Source organism: Peromyscus californicus, unplaced genomic scaffold (genome assembly GCF_007827085.1).
Source record: "Peromyscus californicus insignis strain IS unplaced genomic scaffold, ASM782708v3 Scaffold_16__1_contigs__length_79575227, whole genome shotgun sequence".
Lineage (NCBI taxonomy): Eukaryota > Metazoa > Chordata > Mammalia > Rodentia > Cricetidae > Peromyscus > Peromyscus californicus.
The window spans coordinates 69150247-69171444 of record NW_026294458.1 but is presented as its reverse complement, the minus strand read 5'-3'; the positions used below and the strand labels follow the sequence as shown (position 1 = coordinate 69171444).

Below are 21198 nucleotides of genomic sequence, written 5' to 3'. Positions count from 1 at the left end.
TCTCATATGTCTTTGTCTCTGCCTGTGAATGTGTGGCTGGTGTTTCCTCTCTGTTGTAAAGATCCCAGTCATGTTGAATTAAGAGGCTACTTCTAGGATCTCAATTCATCTTTACTACCGTTTTGAAGGCCCCATTCAAAATATTATTCCTTTTATGGAGAGGGCTTCAACGTGTAGATTTTGAGGGAATATAATTCAACCTGTATTATTATCCATACTCAGACACACTTTTCCAGAGTAGAATTATTGAATGCAAGAATGTGTATTTTAAGAATGTCATTAACCAAGAAGGCCTTGAGACATTCATTCTACAGCCCAAATGGAGTATACATTATAGAATAGAATATTTGGCAAGAACTGTACTCCAAAGACAAATGAGATATCCTCGCTACAAGGGTAGCTTATTCCAAATCAACACAAACAGAAAATAAACAGGTGCCTTACCCTGGACTACACTTCAGCCTAGCGGTACAAGCCACATAGAATAGGGTGGTCACTAGGGCAATCGTGCTTTTCTACCTGAGTTACTTCAATATCCCCTCAAAGGACTGGAAGTCTGAAGAATAAGTTTGAAATTGGCAAGCAGCAAGATGAAGAAGGGTCTGCATATTTGGAAATTAGTTGGTGCCCAAATTGCAATTATAGTGAGTTGGTGGACAGCAATAAAGACCAAGTTGTTAAGGACCTTTCATGTGCTTCTGAGGATACAGAGCAATTCTGTAGGCCAGAGAGGCTCACAGTTAATCATGCCTCAAAATTGTAAAATCTCTAAGAACCTATTACCTCTTACCTTCTGCCCCCTGAGACACAGCATTCTTGAGCCTATTTGGAAAAGATTACACTTTAAGTATCAAAAGGAAGATAACTTTGTTGGCAAGAATCCTTTCTCTGTCCAACTCAGCACTTACCAACAGTGTGAGGAATGTCAATGCGTTAAATTGTGTCAGTATTCACAAAGGAAGTTATATAAGAACATACACATAAAAAACAATATATCCAAGAAAATATAGAAAAGGCCTTTGATCCCCAAGTAGCCATCATCTTGGGATGAGGAACAGGAAGTGTTGGGGAAAGCCGAACAGAGGAGGTGCCTCATAGCAGCCAGGGTTTTAGTTGTTTCATTAGAGGTATTACAAACCAGTCATTTGAACTTTAAGCTAATTAGAACTTGAAAGTACTATTTGAATACCGACTTCCTTTACATACTGTATAATAGAGCACTCAGAGAGACAGATGAAAGCATCTACTGTTGGCTTTTATGTAAATAAATGATCCAAAAGTTGGCCTTGAAATTGGTTTTGAGCTAACCTTTTGGACATAAGTGTTAAAGATTTTGCATTCATTCCTTCCTTTTATTGATTCTGTGGTAAAAGAAAACAAAAGTTCTTTAGCTGTCGTAACCCAATAATTACTATCACAGTAAAAGCCAGCCTTATAAAAAAGCCCCTGGTTTTACTTCCTTCCAAATATTCTATCCCTCTTAAAAAATAAATATTCTGAACCAATACCCAACAAGACTGTACTAGCATTATGTAAGTAGACAAATGATCTGTATTTAAAATAACAGTGATGATTTGTGATCTAAAAATGACCTAGTCACAGGATAACAGTGCTTGTGTTCAAAATTCTTCTGACAAGGAATTGAGAAATATTTTTCCAAATCAGTATAAATTTTTATTTATTAAGAAATTTTATTATTCATTTTCTTCCCTCATCCTACCCCTCCAGCCTTCCTCCACCCACCCACCCACCATTCCCTCCTCCAACAAGGTAAGGCCTCCCATAGGGAGTCAGCAGAGCCTGGTACATTCAGTTGAGGCAAGTCCAAGCCCCTGCCCATACCTCAAGGCTGTACAAGGTGACCCACCATAGGTAGTGGGCTCCAAAAAGCCAGCTCATGTGCCAGGGATGGATCCTGATCCTACTGCCTTAAGCAGATCAAGCTACACAACTGTCTCACCCATGCAGAGGGCCTAGTCCAGTCCCATGGAGGCTCCACAGGTATTGGTCTAAATTTCATGAGTTCCCACGAGTTTGGTTTTGTTGTCTCTATAGGTTTCCCCATCATGATCTTGATGCCCCTTGCTCATAGAATTCTTCTTCTCTCTTTTTGACTGGACTCCTGGAGCTCTGCCTGGTGTTTGACTGTGGAACTCTGCATCTGCTTCCATCAGTTCCTGGAGAAAGGCTCTATGATGACAGTTAGGGTATAGATTATTAGTGTACTCATCATCACATGTTTTAAAAGAACTCCAACAAACTCTGGAGATGTGTAAGTGTGGTGAACTATTGACCTAATTTTGAACCTAGATTAAGTTTGCACAATTCAAAAAAGTTGCAAGTTTCCTTTTCACCTGGCTGTTATTAGAATTGGTGTCAGAGCATCATTAGGCAAACATACCACAGCTAACCAGAGAGAAACATTAGCCACGCAGTTCTCACGCTTTACCAGCATGACTTAGCAACTTCCTTAGTCACTGTTACATTGTTGTGAAGAAACACTATGACCAAGACAGCTCTTATAAAAGAAAGCATTTAATGGGGGGAGAGGCTTGCTTAACAATTCCAGAAGTTTAGTCCATCCCCATCATGGTGCAGAGCAGAGCAGCAAGCATGGCACTTATGGTGCTAGAGAAGTAGTTGAGAGCTACATTCTGATCCACAGGCAGAGATAGCGAGAGACTGGGTCTGGCATAGGCTTTTGAAACCTCAAAGTCCCAACCCCAACACCAGTGACATACTTGCTCCAACAAGACCACACCTCCTAATCCTTCTAATCCTTTCAAATAATGAATACAATTATAGGAGCCTATGGGAACCATTCTTATTCAAATCAACACACCAAAAAAAATGTCAAAAAGAGTGAACAGGTAAAAATTTCTCTGTGGATATTGAGTTTATCATTAGATAATTATTCTGCATAGTTTAGCTTAAAGAAATTTACACTTGAGACAAAGAACATAAAATTTGACTCTCACATAGGATTGACCTTGCCAACTAAGTTATAAAGTACTTTCTGGTCGTTTTCACTTTAATAATTTCAGGTTTGAATTTTTAAGTGAATTATAACTTATGAAAAACTCAAGCTCAGCAATTTTCATTTTGACTCTTGATAATGCCATTGGTGAAATAAGGGCACTTTAAAAAATCATTCTGGCTGGAATTCTATATTCAGTAATAGAAGATAAAAAACAGGGAAGGGGAGGAAGGAAAAGATGAGTAAAATACAAACAAATATAAACAACAAAGCCTTCAGAAGGAAAACCAAAGGTCATCTTCCATTCTCTATTAAAAAAATGGCGCTCTCTTGATCTAAGGCTTGGTTTCCCAACAAAAAAGTAAACAAATAAAAATGAAGAGAAAAAAGTGCTTACCCGGCAGTGCTGTGTCACAGCGCATATCTGACATCTCCGTATTCAGAAGGCTGAGGCAGAGCTAAATGAATACCAGTCTGAGCTACATAGCAATTTGAAGGCCATCCTGGTCAATAGAAATATTGCCTCAATTAAAAACAAAAACAACTAAAACAAAACAAAATGACTTATTTTGTGGGCTCTGTATCATAACTACATAGGATTATTCATAACTCAGTCAGCCATCAATGTTAGGTTCCATCTCCTACTCTTTATGAATGAATCTTATGGAAAGTTTTCTTGCTGTGAAGATCTTGTAATTATTAGCAATAACGGCTAAGTAAGTAGCAACCAGGCAGTCTTCAGTAAGATTTCCCAAATGTTTGTGCATTTATCGTAAGATATAGTACGTGTCTTAGTATTTCTACTGCTGTGAAGAGACACCATGACCACAGCAACTCTTAAAAAGGAAAACATTTAATTGAGGGTGGCTTATAGTTTCAGAGGTTTAATGCATTATTGGCATGGTGGGAATCATGGTGGCATGTAGGCAGACACAGTGCTGGAGAAGGAGCTACCAGTTCTACATCTTGATCCACTGGCCTGGCTTGAGCATCTGAAACCGGAAAGCCTGACCCCTGGTGACACACATTCTCCAACAAAGCCACACCTCCTGATAGTGTCAATTTCTATTAGCCTATGGGGCCATTTTCATTCAAACTACCACATCCCACTCCCTGGCCCCCATAAGCTTGTAAAAATATCATAATGCAAAATACATTTAGTCCAAGTTCAAAAGTCCCCACAGTCTATAATAATCTCAACATTGTTTAAAAGTCCAAAATTCAAATTCTATTCTGAGACTCATACAATCTCTTGACTGTAATCCCCTCTAAAATCAAAATGAAAAACCAGATCACATACTTCCAACATTCAATGGCACAAAATATACATTACCATTCCAAAAGGGAGGAAAGGGAACATAATGAGAAAATACTGGACCAAAGCAAGACTAAAAACCAGCTGGGCAAACTCTAAACCCTATATCTCCATGTCTGATGTGAAAGCATTCTTCAGATCTCCAACTTCTTTCAGCCTTGCTGACTGCAAGACATTTCTCTCTTGTGGCCTGTTTCCACTCCCTGTTATCAGCTCTCCTTGACAGTATCCCACAGCTCTGGCATTTCCAACATTTTGAGGTCTCCAAGGCAATCTAGACTTCATGCAATGGTCTCTCTAGGTCTCTGTTCAGGGATACCCTTAACACATGCCTGGCCTCAGTAGCTTTCCTTAGTTGTGGAGGGAGATTCTGTAACCCATTTCTTCTATCCTTGACCATAAAGCCAAAATCACATGGCTAAATCTGCCAAGTTCAACTACTTGCTGGAGCTAGAACATAGCCTCTGTTCAATTACATCTTCACCAGCTTTCTGGTTTGTTTTTTTTGTTTTTGTTTTTTTTTTTTTTTTTTTTTTTTGATGGTTTTATTCACTTTCTAAGCTTGGCTGTCCTGAAACTTAATTTGTTGACCAGGTTGGCCTCAAATTTAGAGATCTGACAGTCTCTGCCTTCTGAGTGCTGTGATTAAAAGCATGTACCACAAAGTCTGGACCTAAACTTTTAATTCCTTTTTACAAGTTGGAAGCTTAACTGGGTGGGATCTCTTCCTTTATTCCATTAAACATCAGGCTTTTCTTTAGTTTGTTTGTCTCCTTGAACACATGACTTAGCTCCATTCTACTTTCTGGTGCTTCCTTTACCCTCAAACTATACATTTTGTATTTTTCCTTTCTCAGCTTACACCTTTTCATTATGAAACTTCTTTAGAGTTAACGTTAACTAATAACCACACAACAGAGTCAATACTAGCCTATTTTGAAATTTCTTCTGCCAACACAACTAATCCAAAACTCTTCACTTTAGCCTCAGGCAAACTTTTCAGACAAGGGCAAAAGCAGCCACATTCTTTGCCAAAATACCACAAGAATTATCTCTTGGCTGCATGTTAATATTCTTCTCTGCAGTCTCTTGAGTTAGGCCCCCACAATTCATATTATCCTCAACACCACTGTCTTCCATGTTCCTACCAGTATGGCTCATTAAGCTTCACTTAAAGCCTTCCATTGCTTTCCTAACCTAAAGTCCCAAAGTCCACATTCCCCCAAATAAAAACATGCTCTGGCATATCACAGCAATACTCTGTCTTTGTTAGGGTTTCTATTACTGTGAAGAGACACCATGATCACAGCAACTCTTAAAAATGAAAACATTTCATTGAGGCTGGCTTACAGTTTCAGAGGTTTAGTGCATTATTGTCATGGTAGGAAGCATGGAGGCATACAGGCAGACATGGTGCTAGAGAAGGAGCTGAGAATTCTACATCTTGATCCACTGGAAGCAGGAAGAAACTGAGTCACTGGCCTGGCTTGAGCATCTGAGACCTCAAAACCCAACCCATAGTGATATACCTCTTCCAACACAGCCACACCTACTCCAACAAGACCACACATCCCAATAGTGCCAGTCTTTATGAGCCTATGGGGCCATTTTCATTCACACTGTCACAGTGGGGTTCAGTGGGGTTCAGAAGTACAGCATTAAAGATGGGATCCTGCTCAGGTGACCAACCACAGAAGCAGTCTCTGAAGAAACCAACAATGGAGTGTGAGAAGCTGAATGCAGTAGAGGAAGACCCTAGGACAATCCAGTCTCATTGTTGTCACAAGACACCTTCAGAACATAGATTTTCATCCAACTGTACACTGTCCCCTGGGGGCTAGTGCCTGATAGTGTTACTCATTTGCCACAGCTACTGAGAGCTGGGAACACAATTTCCCAGGCACTTCAGTGCTTGACAGACTCCTGAAGGCCAAAGCTAGTCAACATTCCCTGTAGCTGGGGCTCAGTACAACCTACTGGAAAGGGGAAACTGAGTGAAGCAATAGTTATGGCCACCACAAGAGGAAGGAAAAATACTGACTTCAATCACATGGATTTTATTTTGAAGAATACACTCCAATGTATAGTGTTTCCTACTTAACAGGACCAGTTCAATAATAATCGTTTTCTAAAACAAATGCAAGAATTTTAGCATTCACTTTTGGGAAGGTTTATTATAAGATTTGTTGAGCAGGAAATACTCACAGGACACATAGCTTTAAATTTGACTTACACATTTCACTGGCCCCTGTGTCAGGAATTCAATAAGCCTGTAATCTTGTCCATCACTAGAACACTGAGAACCAATAAAACATGAAGAGAATGTTGCAGCTATATGAGTGTGGGATGATAATGCTTCATAGATTAAAAAATGAGGATACCTAAACCTCAGATTACATGGCGGGGAGGAAGGGCCATTCAGTTTCATCGGGTTTAGAGTGGCAGTTCTCCCAATTTTTCTGGAGACTGGAGCTATCTCTAAAATGTGGGGGCTTCTCTTTTAAAATTCAGATAGTTCTGAGGAAAGTTGGGACTAGAAGATTCCCTTATGCGGGATTCGTAGCAAACTTGTTCACTGTTCCTATGAACCAAACAACTGGTAAGTTTGGCTCTTTGGTTTTATATTATGTAAATAAACAGCCCTCCCTCCACAGTTTCAACTGAGAAATCAACCAAGAGTAATAGGGGAAAGCCAATGACTAGATGCTCTTTGTAACATCTCCTTCCTCATGTCCAACACTTGAACATGTGTTTTATTTTACTTTTCCTGACTTCTGTCAAGACAAGTGCCTGGTAGTTAGGAGGAAGATACTGAAGACTTTTATCAGTTTCTAAGTATCATCCCCATTTTTCTCTCAGCAAGTATCCAAGTACACCTTCCTCTCAGTTCAGAAGTGATTTTTAATTTATGTGGTTCTTTTCCTTTCTAGAGACTAGGAGGCTAGAATTTTGTCTACTCTCAATTTGAAAGCTTTGTGGCATTCCACTTCTCAAAAGTTTAAGTAAGAAGGCACTTGGTCATCTAAATGAATTTACAATTAGATTTAATCAATGTACCCTAAAGCTTATACTTATACGGTGCCAAGAAGGAATACTGAGGATGTTAAATGATTTGCTAGAGCAATGGGCAGAGTGGAGATATATATATATATATATATATATATATATATATATATATATATATATATATATATATATCTTTAATGTCATTTAAGAAATTTAAGCTTAGACTAGGGAAGGAGGGAAAATATGCTGGTTTATCTTATCCTTAGAGCTTTCCCTCAGAATATTTCCTAATCTCTGCCCCAGGATAATGTCTGTAGTAAGCCCTCTGTTTCATGGATTTTTTTTCTGGAAAAAGATAAACTGCTGTCATCCCAAGCTTGGCATCATGCTCAAGTGAGATTTAAGTTCAGCGGAGGCCAGACTATCCCCCAGCTGGATGAAGTCAGGTGGTGATTTCCCTGGAAGCAAGTCCAACAAAGTGCTCACCCTCAGAGGGTAGAGCACGTCCTCTATTTTAATGGAGTTAAAAGGGGGCATGATGGAAACAAGCCATTTCTTTCAACAAATTGCTTGATTGAGTTCCAATTACAATTTTATTCTTCCTTGTAATGTTTTTACGTGTGATGTCCCTGGTGCCATTAAAACTGCTACAAACCTTGCATGAAATCACCTAGTAATTTGTTACAAGGAAAAATCCTCACAGAACGGAAGTGCCTGTTATGTCCCAGGTAACATCCAGCATTCCAAACCTACAAAGCTGATGCTTGCTTTTATCTGCAGGACACCAGTACTGTGAGGGTGTTTGTCAACATCCAAGCTAGTCCACATGTAAATGTGTATACCCTGAATTAAATAACAAAAATTCTTAGTATTGCTGGCTTTATATATACATGACTTTAGAAGGAACTTTAAAGATGGTGCTGTGTCTTGACAGAAAATCCCAGTGGAAGTATCTGAGGGACGAAGAGAAACAGGAATATATTTGGTCATTTTATGATGTCTAGATATGACTAATAGCACCCATCCTTGAAATGTCTTGTAAGGTAACTTTAAATTCCTGTACAACAGATGCCAACAATGAAACTCAGTTGGTTGGATGAACTTTTCCAGCTGCTAAGGGGCAAATAGAACACAAATCTGGACTGGAAAGAATGAAAAATCCATTCTTCTTCTACCCTACCATCCAACCGCCACTAAAGAAATCACCATTGATTCTGTGTGACTGAGCAGACCCAGCACGTGGTACAGCAAGAACACCAAGTACAAGTTTTATAAAGCACTAATGACTTGTCCTTAGTGAAGCAGTCAGTTAAATGAGAGAGGCAGACAGGCAATCAATCCCATACAGAGGCAGGCAGACATCAATATAAATCAGTGTAGTGATGACAATTCTGGAAGAATACCTTCCCTGTCTTTGAGGTTCAGGTAGGGCTTCTTGGAGGAAGGAACATCAGAAATGAAATCTGGAGGACAGGGATTATCGAGGTGACACTTACTGTAAGCCTTCCAGGCGGAAAACGTGATAAATGAACTAAGAGGTTAATGAGCATATGTGGAGAGGAGCCAAATGTCCCTGTATAATGAAAAGAAAATGCAAATGAGCATGAAACAATAAATAATAAACAGGCTTTGAATAAATGTAATCTAATCAATTGAGCTGCTGCAAACTGTCAAATTGAGCTGTGCAATACCAGCCCAGAATGCTCCTTTACAGAAAGCTCCTTGGCCTGAAAAGTGTTAAAGATGCAGAGGAAAATATCTGAATCTAATGCCATCCCCAAGATTTTGTCAATGCATAATTTTTAATACTAAGCAAAAAATTGACGTCAGATATAAAATGATCCGTTATCCTCTATGCTCAGTGAATTTATCATTAAGTGGAGCTTAGCACCCTGTCTTATGTAATCAAACAAGCACCTTGTCCCACATGTCTGTCTATGAGAATGTGCAAAGCCATTGGAGCAGGTAACTGTGAGATGAGTGGTGGCTGGGCATAAGTCTTGTCAAGTCAGAATTGAGAACATCAGTATACATGTCTTTCAAGAACATTCTTTATTAATCTCTTGATAGAATAGCTCTTACTATGTTGCACTTCACAAGTTATTCAGATTTGGAATTAGTTGCTCAAACTTTGGGAGAGACAATAACCTAAAGGATATTGATGCTGCTTGAAAATGTGAAATAATACAGTGATTGTCCCATCTCTGTTATTGAAGGAGGTAGCATAACTGTGAAGTGCCCATTCTGTTTGCTTTGTTCTTGATTCTTAGCAATGCTGCTAGGCCTCCTCACATGACACTTTCCCTCTTAGAAAGGTGGTTTATATATTTTTAATGTTGTGGGAATAGCATTATTAAAAATTAAATCACATGTATACTTTTATTAATAATCTTTGAAAGAAAGTGCTTAATAGAGATCTGAAACACTCAACTTTTAGAGATTTTTCTTGGTTTAAAAGTTTTACTTAAGGATGACTGCTAATAAATCTTTCTTCACACTTGTCCTAGTTGGCATTCTATTGGTTGGTTTAAAAATATCATGACCAAAAGCAACTTGGAGAGGAAAGGGTTTGTTTCCATTTGCACTTTCCAGCCCATTATCAGGGGAAGCCAAGACAGGAACTCAAGTAAGGCAGGAACCTGAAGGCAGAAACTAAAGCAGAACCACAGAGGAATGCTCTTCGGGACTAACTCAGTTTGCTTTCTTATACATCCCAGGACCACATGCCCAGGGGTAGTACAGCCCATAGTGGGCTGGGCCCTCATACATCAATCATCAATGAAGAAAATACTCCCACAGACTTTAACACAGCTCAATATGATAAGGCAATTCCCCAGTTGAGATTCCCTCTCCTCCAATATGTGTTGATTTGTGTCAAGTTGACAAAAAACAACCAGCACAACACCAAAGGGAAGGAAATGATGCTAATCTAGAGCTAAATGAAGACAGGCTCATCCTATCTAATGAGGACAATTCAATTGAGCTGTAATGGTATCAAAACAATTGACTTTTACTAGCCCAGCTTAATTATTCCACAGTAGACAGAAATGTATGTTACTTCCACTAAAAGTAATTTTGAAAGCAGCATCTTTGCAGTATATATGGCACCAGGCAAAGACTTTTTTCTTTCCTATGATTAGTGAATATTGTTTTAAAACATCATTAAGTCAAATAACCATAGTCTAATTAAGTCTTTTGTAGTTTTGAGTGGTTTCATGAAATGTCACAGGATTTATTTCACGTTTTTCTTCACTTGACTGAACGTTCTTCAGAAGCTGGGTGAATTTCAACCCTAGAATTCTTATCCTGGGGAAATGAATGCTGAAAAGTGTTTGGGTTGAGATAGTCTTGTTTAATGTGGTGTTAGAAAAAGCAAAACTGAAGGGCTCGCTCAGCAGTTTCTGCCAAAGCATCATGCTATTGCTTTAGGCAAACTCCATTCCCTTCATTATGCTCCAATGGGCACAGCTCCAAAAAATGGGCAGTTAAGAAGTTGCAGAGACTGGGCAGCAGTTGGGTTCAAACCATTAGAGCATGTCAAAAGATGACAAAGGACCCTAAGAGAGGATAGAAAAAAAATAATGTTTCAACAAAGTAAGTTTATTTGCCTAGTGGGCAAGAGAATGCTATATCTCTGGAGGAATGAGCTTGGCATGTCTGATGAATGATGAGAAATTTGATCCAGTTTTAAATGAGTCTTTGCATGTTTTGTTTACTTGATTTTTTGTAGAACTGGATGTCCTTCTTTGTCCATTTTTTATTTAGATTTTTTAGGTGTAAGATAAGCTTTTTGAGAGATTCAGGAGGGGTTCCAATGACATTTGGATCTGGGCTTAAGCATCACATGTTTATCTGACTATCTTCCTGGAATTTCAGTAACTCTCAAACCAGAAAGGAGAACAGAATAGGAAACTCCCAGATATAGCCCTAGTCAACATCTTCATGTTAGAGAAAACATGGAAGCCCGGAGGAGATGACAGGGTTACAGTAATTATTCCTAAGCTATAAAAGTTTTGATAAGGAAATCCCAAGGTACAGAGGCTCAAGGTTGAGCAAAGAAAGTGCTGTCATACTGCGATTGAAGTAAAATCAGAAAGGTCTCTGATATGAGAAGGTTTAACAGTGAAAGGCTCATGTCATTTCAAACTAATTTATTGTTGAAGTCTGTCACTTCTGCATCTTGTGAAGTTGTAGTAGTACATGAGTTTTTGAAATAGCTTGTTCAGAAATGCAGTTCATTAGCATGCAGTAGGCACAGACTATACACCTAACAACGTTATGTTCAAAGGGAATGGTTAGCCCCAAAGGGAAATGGTTAATATAAGCTACTTCAGCATTAAGAAAGCATAGCTTAGAGGGAAATACACACAATTAGTTTTAACAAGGGGCTGCAATGAGGGGTAGTATAGGCTATAAACAAAACACAATTAAAACCTTTAGAATAAGGGGTGAGGGGGTAGCTCAGTGGTTAAAGCACTTGCCAGGCAAGTGTGATGCCCAAAGATGGAGTCTTAGCACCCATATCAATGCTCAGAAGGCATGATGACCTAGCTTTAGTTTGTCTTCATTTCAGGAAGGTAGAAACTGGGGATCCCTGAGCAAGTTGGCTAGCGAGACTAGCCTTTTCAGCAAGCTCTGAATTTGATTAACATCTGCCTCATTGAGCAAAGGAGAAGAATGGTCGAGGAGGATTCCCAACATCAATGTCAGGTTTCCACGTTTATAATCACACACACACACACACACACACACACACACACACACACACACACACACACTCTGACACAAGTGTGGCCACACACGTGCAAACATACACACATGACAATGGAGGAAGAAAAAATCTAGAATAAAAAAAAAACACTAGACATGCTAAATGAAGTTATTCAGACAGCATCCAATCAGAGGTGTCATTTGAATTGATCCTGATTGATTCTTTTGTTAATTCAGCATTCTATCAATAAGTAAGACTTCTAAAAACATGTTGGAAGAAGGAATTTCACGTAGACAGAGTAGAAGGAACAAAGGTATAAATTATGAGTGTGCACAGAGTCTGAGGATGAATCTACAACATTTGAACACAAAGTTCATGGGTAGTGGCTATTGGGAGGTGTAAGCTCCTCCACTGCAAGCCACATGCAGGGATCTTTGAACCAGGAGCACAGCCACCTTCAGACCCATACCAACATATAAGCTTTGGACTTCAGTGGGCATGCCATTGAGTCTAAACTATCACCAGACTAGTGCTCCACTGAGAGAACACTAGGATTGGAGTAGGAAGAAATTAGTTCCTTATGTAAGTAAATGTCTCCTTGGACAGCAACATAGCTGTCCAAGAAGAACAGTAAAAACAGTAGTGAACACAAGAATAATTATAGCTCTGAGAACTGTGAGACACATCCACTTCTTGAGGGCCAACAGACTCTCAGAGAAGACTCCATAAATCTCCTTTGCTTACAATTCAACAGAATAATTTATCTCAGAGTGGTCTGTATTACTTTCCATAATATCTTGGATTATAGGGATAATGAGATTCAATGAGCACATGCCCAATACTATGATCACAATGCTGCCAGTGAAAGTATAAAAAATATCAAACCCTGTTAAGCCCCAGTGGAAATTTTAATGTCTAATTTCTAAATATAACACAGATCATACCAACTGTAGCTGACTTTCTCAGTTCCATAACACCATTATCAATGCTACTATTTACTTCTCAACTGTACATTCTCTATAATTAAATGATAGATAGATAGATAGGTAGATAGATAGATAGATAGATAGATAGATAGATAGATAGATAGATGATAGATAGAGAGATAGGTGATAGATAGATAGATAGATGATAGATAGATAGATAGATAGATAGATGATAGATAGATAGATAGATAGATAGATAGATAGATAGATAGATGATAGATAGATAGAGAAAACAAGAAAGGGAGGGGGACATTAATCATCAAAATGTTCCATGCTTAATATCTGATTAATAACTCTTTGTTGTCATAGTTCTACAAAGACAGCCAAAGAATATCAGGTCTGTGGAGTTGCCAAGCTTCACGTCATATTTCAGTGATCCTCAATGTGTGCTGTGAGAACCATCTTCATTAAACTGAACTAAAACACTTGTAAAGAAGCTCCAGATCCTTGGATTCCACCTCAAACAAGTGCATATGACATGCTCATTTAAAGATGGGAGTCCCTCTGTTAACATAATTGATGGTCTGGAAGGGCCCTCTGCATTTTGCTAATGAGCAGCATGAAAAAGTCTTGGAGATGGAACAAAGTTCACTGTGAGCTTCTGTATGAGTAATCAGACATCAGCAAGGAGCAAACAAGCAAAGAGAAAATAAGCAAACTGGTTTTCTATTCAGCTTCCAAGACAATAATCCTTTGTTAAGATTTTGAAGCATTACATATTTTTATCTTTATAATATCTAGGTGAAGATAGTACTCATTTTTACAAATGAAGATCGAAGCAATTTGCCCAGAGCCACTAGCTAATCAAAATAAGGGTCAAAATTTGAACTCACATCGTTTGATACCAAAGTCAAATTCCCCCCCAAAAAATAAACGCTGTTGTTACATTGAAAAATACCTTGTTTATAATGCCAAGTTTATGACAAAGCTTTGTTTGTGAGCAATATGTGACAATTAATTAGCTGTCTTCTAGTGGCTTTGTTGTTGTTGATTTTTAATTTCTCGATGCAGTGTGGTTGGAATTGTCAGAATTGAAGCCAATAGAAGTTTATCTATTTATTGGGTTACAAAATCCTCCTGCTTTTACCTGAAATTTTCCTAATTTTCCCTTTAGCTTTTTTAAATTATTCTGTCATATCATGGATCCAGTGTGCCTTGCAAAAGTCAAGGCAATATTGACATCTCAGAATAAAAGAAAAGAAGCTATTTTGAACTTGTCAAAATAAAGGCAGGGGAGGGAAGACTGTGTGGGGGATATACAGAAGACATTTGAATGGGAATAGGCTTGTGTGACAAGAAAGAACTTTAAAATGTGCTTTGCAGCCTTACAATTAAAATTTTAAGTCAGCAAAAGCCACCAGTGTTTATGGTAAAAAGTCTCTCAACTGAACACACACGATTCAAAAACCCAAAATCCCAGAGAGCAAGTCTGTCATGAGCCCCATTTTACCCAGTGGTTGGTGAACAGAAGGGGTTATGATGGCACTGAGAGGCAGTCTGGCAGCAAATCAGAAGCACTTCAACCACGAGGGCATGCAAGTCCAAGAGTTCAGAACTTCTTTTCAAGAATTTCCCTTTTCAGTGGCCGTTGGAATCCTGTACTGAATTCCAGGTTTCCTGACTCAAGACCCAAAGGGAAAGGGCCGCCCTAGAGTGCTTCCCTTTGATTCTCTTCCTGCAGAAAACTCCATCCAGCTTTGCAGCCTTGACTTTGAGGACAGGCTGCTCTGTGCTAGACAAAGCAAAGAAGTGGGATCCTAGAAGCCAGAATGTAAGTTTTCTTTTCCCTCTGAGTGATTCCTTGAGAGATAAGATGAGTCTATGTGGGCAACTCAGATAGGAAACAAGCCACTGAGCCAGTGAAATTCAGGATTGTAGTGATGATTTACAAACATCCTTTTATTTCTTCTTTTGTTTGGGGTTGGAGTATACGCTCTCCTCATGATATATGCAAAGTCCAAAGTCACAGTATAAAGGGAGGAAAGGAGCCTTGTCCTGTGGTTTTCTCATGACCTCACCTTGGGGAGGCAGTGTGACAGGGAAATTACAAGGCCGTCTGTCTCTGGATCCTCAAGGGATTGGTACTGACTGTAGGATTTGTCCCCTTGAAGAACCTGGGATGACATGAGGTACCACCTCAGCTACTATAAAGGTCGCATGAGATAGCACATGTACATTCCTTCACATCTTCCAAAGTTATCAGTATGATTCTCAGGCAAATCCAAAGTGAAGAGACAACCCAAATCTTCTTAGTGATGGGAGCACCCAGACACTAAAGCTGGCTCACCGGGGAGCAATGGTAACAGCATCTCCACCAAAAGAGGTCTGAAATGATCCTGTGGAGCTGGAGTAAAAAACATGTTCTTGCACTACAGGGCAACCTTTAAAAGTCATGAAATTACTTGCATTTCTGTTGGACAAAAAAAAATTTATTAGCTAACATGTAATTTCATAGTCTGGATCCTCAACAACATAAAATAATACAACAACAAAAGTAGAAGCCTCTAGAATTAAATCGTTCATACACAGGGCTGTTAGTGATCCCATGGGGCACTGGGAGAACACAGAGTCATCCTTTTGTTTTATTTTCAAGATTTAGGTAATTCACTAGTCTGTGGTTACATCATAAATAATGGCAGAAGACTATTCATATTGCAGAAAGTCTCTTGTCACTCAATTTGGACTTGATTAATTTACATGAGGGCCAAGAAGGTGTTAATTAACTACATAGGCTACTAGAGTCTAGGTGGCAAAGTCAGAGCCACTGCCTCAAGCAGATACTGAGTTCACAAAATAATGTCTATGAGAAATTTCCAAGTTAGCATTTGGCTTTACATTCAGGTCTCTCTTCTCCAGAAATGATTTTTGTTATTTTTACTGACTCTTTTATTACAAGGAGTTTAAAGGTCCTGTTGATGTTTAAATACATTATCACAAACTCTTTGGTGTAATGTAACTCAAGATTATCCTTATACATATTTATTTATCTGTGTGTATGTGAGTGTGTATGAGTGGCATGTGTGTGAGTGTGTGTATGTGTGAGTGTATTGTGAGTGTGTGTGAGAGTGAGTGTGATGTGTGTGAGTGTCTGCATGAGTGAGTGTGCTGTGAGTGTGTGTATGTGCGTTTCTAAAGGCACTCACTTGCCCCAGAGTGCATGTGGAGGCCACAGGACACAAGACTTTAGTTGTTCTCTCCTTTTAGCATGTTTTCCCCCAGGCTTTGAACTCAAGTGTTGGGCTTGGTTGTAAGTGCCTTACCCACCAAACCATCTCAGAGCTACACAACTTAATTCTCTTATGATTCTGGCAGTCAGGAATCTGACACATGTCTCATGGAGCCAAAGTCGAGGGTTGGAAGCGTGATTTCTTCTGGGGGCTATAAAGAAAATTAAATTCCTTCACCTTTCCCTGCTTTGGGAGACATTCTCTAAGCCCCATCTTGTAGAGATTTGCCTCTGACTTCAAAGCCAATGATGTAGCATCTTCCAAATCTCTCTCTGACTTCTGTAAGTGTTATCACTTCATCTTGTATTGGCCGAGCCCCTCCTGGGCCCTTCTTATACATATCTTTGTGGTTATACGGGGCAGAGTCAGAAAATCCAGGTGAACTTTCCATGTTAACATTCTTACCTTGGTCATATCATAACTCTTTGACATAATCTAGCATACAGGATTAACACATGGGTGTTGGAAGAGGGACAATATTATTCATTCAATCATACAAGTATATTACAACAGTTCAAGAACTGTATCAGTATAGTATCCCTATGCATTTCTATACAGTTTGGTGAGTTTAGGTTTCTTCAAGGTTCTGAACATCTGAGAGATTTCCTGGCTTGCCAGAAAAATACTTTCCTTACCACTGATAAGCCTGGAATCCTGCAAACCATAGAGCAAATGAGAGAACAGATCCTTGAAGTGGTTTTCTAGACCTTAGTTCCCTATTTGAACACTTGGTCCTTGACAATAGGTTTGCTGTCTTTGATTGAATGAGATTTGTTCTCAAATATCACAGTAGTGATACATCACCAAAGTTTCCCCATATATGGCCCAATAGTAGACCATGTATGTATATATGCTTATATAATATGATAACATCTGTCAAAATGATGTTACCTTAAGTATCAAAGCTGGACTGTACCAATAAGCACCCAGCTTAACAGGAGGTCAGAGCATCTGGCCCCATCTTTCCCTGAGTCGCTGAGATTCACATTCATTGTCAAAAGCAGTTTCCATACTGCATTCTCAAACAAGAAAGAGAATAAAGTTGAAACCACTGGATGGTGGAATGGAGTGGGAATGGAATCCTGTTAGAATAGATTACAAGGAAGGTAAGTCACTAATTTTTATGTATTCTCATTAAGAGCAGAAAGATACTCTAAGATCAATCATCATTTTTGAAAGGGGATAAATTCAAATTTCATATTTTAGAATATTTGTGAGAAAATACCACAAAAAACCCTTAAATTGTTCATCTTATTAATAAAACTGTAAATACTATACAAGTTTTGCTAAAATTCAGTACATTTCTTAGCATCTACTTAGGTTTGTGTACAGGTATTCAACTTTAAGGTCCCAATACTCCATTCCCTCAAATTCCGTGTCCTACCCATACTCATGCTCTTTCATTACCTGCGTTTGTTCATGATCTGGAATGTAGTCTATCTTTTCACCCTTGAAAGTTCAGCTCATTCATCATCTTACATACATGAGTGTACACAACACAACTCCCTTGATGCACACAAGCCTTTAATGACTTCCTGAAAGTAAGAAAAAATAAGCATGTGAAATAACATGACCCAAGGCAGCATCTTATTTTATAACAAAAAAATAAATAAATAAATAAATGTACATCAGCTGCGTGAGGCTGCATGTGCACATGAAAATAAACTTGTCAGCATATTTTACTGAATGATTATCCAGATAGCCAACAATGATCCACAAATAAACGTTATTTAATCATATCTCAAGGTCTGCTGATCAATCAGAAACATGAAAATTAAGTTTAAAAGGATCTGTCACAGAGTAGAATTAGTATTGATATAAAATTCTGTCCTAATTCTAACTCAGTAGATTGCATAAGTAAGTTCATGTCTTTGTTTTTGGTATTGTGTGGCAATGCTAGCCAATCTAATCAGTGAACCGGTGTAAGAAATGTATGACAATCAAACTTTCCTGTCCATGAGAAAAAATAAAAAATTATTGTATTTGAACTATGTAATTCACACCAAAAGAATTAAAGGAAAGGCATACAATACTTTATTAGCTAATTTTTAAGAAACAATTCCATGCTATCAAAATGATTCTAAGGTAACAATTTATGTGATACTTTTAAATGTATTTTACTAATACTCTTGAGAATGCCATATACACATATAATGTATTTTGATCATAGTCATCTGTATATTCTCCCCATACTTCCTCCTAAATCTAGTCCCTCTCCCCTCCAAATTTTATGACATTTTTAAAGAAATTAACCCACCAAGCCCAGCTGGTGCTTACCATACACCCATGAGTGTGGGGCTATCCATTTTAGCATGGATGACCAACCAGCAGTGGTACCCTTGATGAAAACAGACTCTTCCTCCTCCTCCCATGGCTAGCCATCAGCTGTAATAGCTCCTCAGCTAAGGGTTGGGCTTCATGAACCCTTCTCCTTTCTATGCCAGAATATTGACTGGCTTCATCTTGGACAGGTCTTGGCATGCAACCAGAGCTGCTGTGGGATTATAAATATATCAGTCCTGTCGTGTGCAGAAAACATTATTTCACAACACCACATCCCTGGCCAAACTCCAGCTCTTAAAATCTTTCTGCTCTCTCTTCCAAAATGTTTCCTGAGCTTCGAGAGGAGAAGATATGATACTAGTGTCCCAATTATGACTGAGCAATCCACCATCACTTACTCTCTGTACTTGAACCACTTAGGAGGTTCTACGTTAACTACCATCTGCTGCACAAAGAATTCCCTGATGAGGTCTGAGAGATGCACTAAATATGGATACAGAGATCTGAATTTAGAGGAAAGTTGATACTATGTCCATTTAGCAAAATAATAGTAGATTTACCTCTGGGGCCTATGAACTTCCCAGACATAAGTTCTTGGCCAGATATATAATACTAAGCAAGCATTTCCTCCTGTGGAGAAGGCATCAAATCTAATCAGGAAGCTATTAGATACCCTCATAAGATATTATGGGTAAGGATATTTGAGTGGCTTCATAGGACAGTCTCTAGCAGAGTACATAATTTTACGTCAGTTGCATGTGAACCAGCAGGATGGCAGAGAACTAGCTGCTTCAGAAGCTTCCAGGAAGGCAAAGGTTACTAATGTCCTATGGAGTAGTGAAGTGATAACTTTTGTACACAACTGATTTATTACATAGAGCACCTACAAATTAACATGCAACTATGGACACTATATAATAGTAAACTAAAAAATATCATTTCTCCTCAGCATTAATTCAAATCATATCAATTTTTTGGCTTAGTTTCAAATTCCAGTGAAGTTTTAGTAATGCATACAATAGTCATGTAGAAATGACTTCTTACCAGGCCTGGTGATACCATCAATGAGGGGTTTGAGACAGAGGATGTATTTTCTTTCTTTAATTTAATGATGGAAGTTCACCTTTGGGATCTCCATGAGCCTTCTATTTCAAATCCTCAGAAAAATAATTGCTTCTAACATTCAAAGGAAAAAAATGTTGGAAACTACTGTTCTTAATAGTCCATGTTCCCTACAAGAAGACACTCTACTCTCAACTAAGTATCTGTCTTTCTATGGGAGACAAGATATTCACCATAGCAAATGAAAATGGTGTGTCAGGGGAAATTTTAAGGAAGGGTTTAGTATCCTTTACATATTTAAATTACCTTTAGAAAAAATGAGTAAAGAAGTCATTTTAATAAGTTGGTATTTATAATTGTCTACTCTAAGAACCTAGAATTGGGTGTTAGACATTTACATACCAAACACATATATACATGTATATATTACATATATATTTATAACAACTAATAATTTCTTGAGAAAAGACATACAATAAGTCATAATGGCTAATGAAACATTTTTCGTTCTTCTCTGAGTTCCTGATTCTTATTATTTTTGTCCATTAGATGGAATGCCCAAAGGAAAATAAAGCAATCACATTATTTGACTTAGTTGGTATTAAGTGGTAATTGTCTAAAGATCTCTAACAGGGTAGATATTAAAGCTATCTCCTAAAATAGGGACAATTATATAAGTATTGTTTTCAGTTAAGTATACTGTAATTGTGCCCTCAGCAATGCATCTACATAAGGCAAGCAAATTATGATTATGAAGAATATAATTGTATGTCATTATCTAAATTGTACATGGTTCAGCCCTGATTCAGAATGTGGGTTCCTTATGGGTCTTATTTATGGCATACAAAAATTATATGTTCACCTTGATCAATAGTTAAATTGGTGATTAATAAATGCTTAGCAGCAATTAGTCCAAAAGTCCAAATACAAATACAACTTATCTAGGGATAGGAGGCAGGTAGCCGTGTGTAATGTTGGCAACGCTGACTTTGAAGGTCAAGAGATACAGCTCGGTAAAAGCCCAGGCAGGGAGTCTTTGTTGATATCTAAGGCAGGGAAGGAGCCATTGTCAGAACATGAAAAGGGAACTTTTCTGCCACTTGGATGTGCAGGGGGGAAAGCAAGAAGTGGAAATTACTCAGCCGCGGTGATTGGAACAAGAATAAAGCTAATGCAACAGAATCCAAACAAAGCAACACAATAGGCAACTCTATAGAAATAAAATTGGATTTCTAAACTGGGTTTTAAGACCATGCTACAAGCTATATGCTACAGCAAGAGGTAAATGCTACCGGTTCTTTACATTTTCAGAGAGTCCCGTAAATTCTGCACAATGGGCTAAATTGATTCACAACATGACCTCCATAACAGAAAAGCCGCCTCCAGGAAAAAGCTTTCCCAAAACTGTGTAGAACTTAATGAAAATAACTACCTTCTTCCAAACAGATCTGGAGGTGGGGTAAGACTGCTCATTGTCTACAGTGAACTTAATCCCAACCCTTAACACAGTAGAGATTTCAACTGAACCAACGCTTTAGATAAATTGTCCTTGGATGCTAGGCATTGGAAGTAACTTCAACACCACAGCTAATTTTGTAGCTTTTATTTCCACAAAGCCAGCCTTTGGCTTA

At 38.4% G+C, this 21198-nt stretch overlaps 1 protein-coding gene across 8 annotated transcripts in view; it reads left to right on the top strand.

Annotated features, from left to right (window-relative positions):
* Grik1 (glutamate ionotropic receptor kainate type subunit 1) overlaps positions 1–21198 on the top strand; it is a 389047-nt gene that overhangs the window by 303903 nt on the left and 63946 nt on the right. The gene's annotated exons all lie outside the window — the stretch shown is intronic.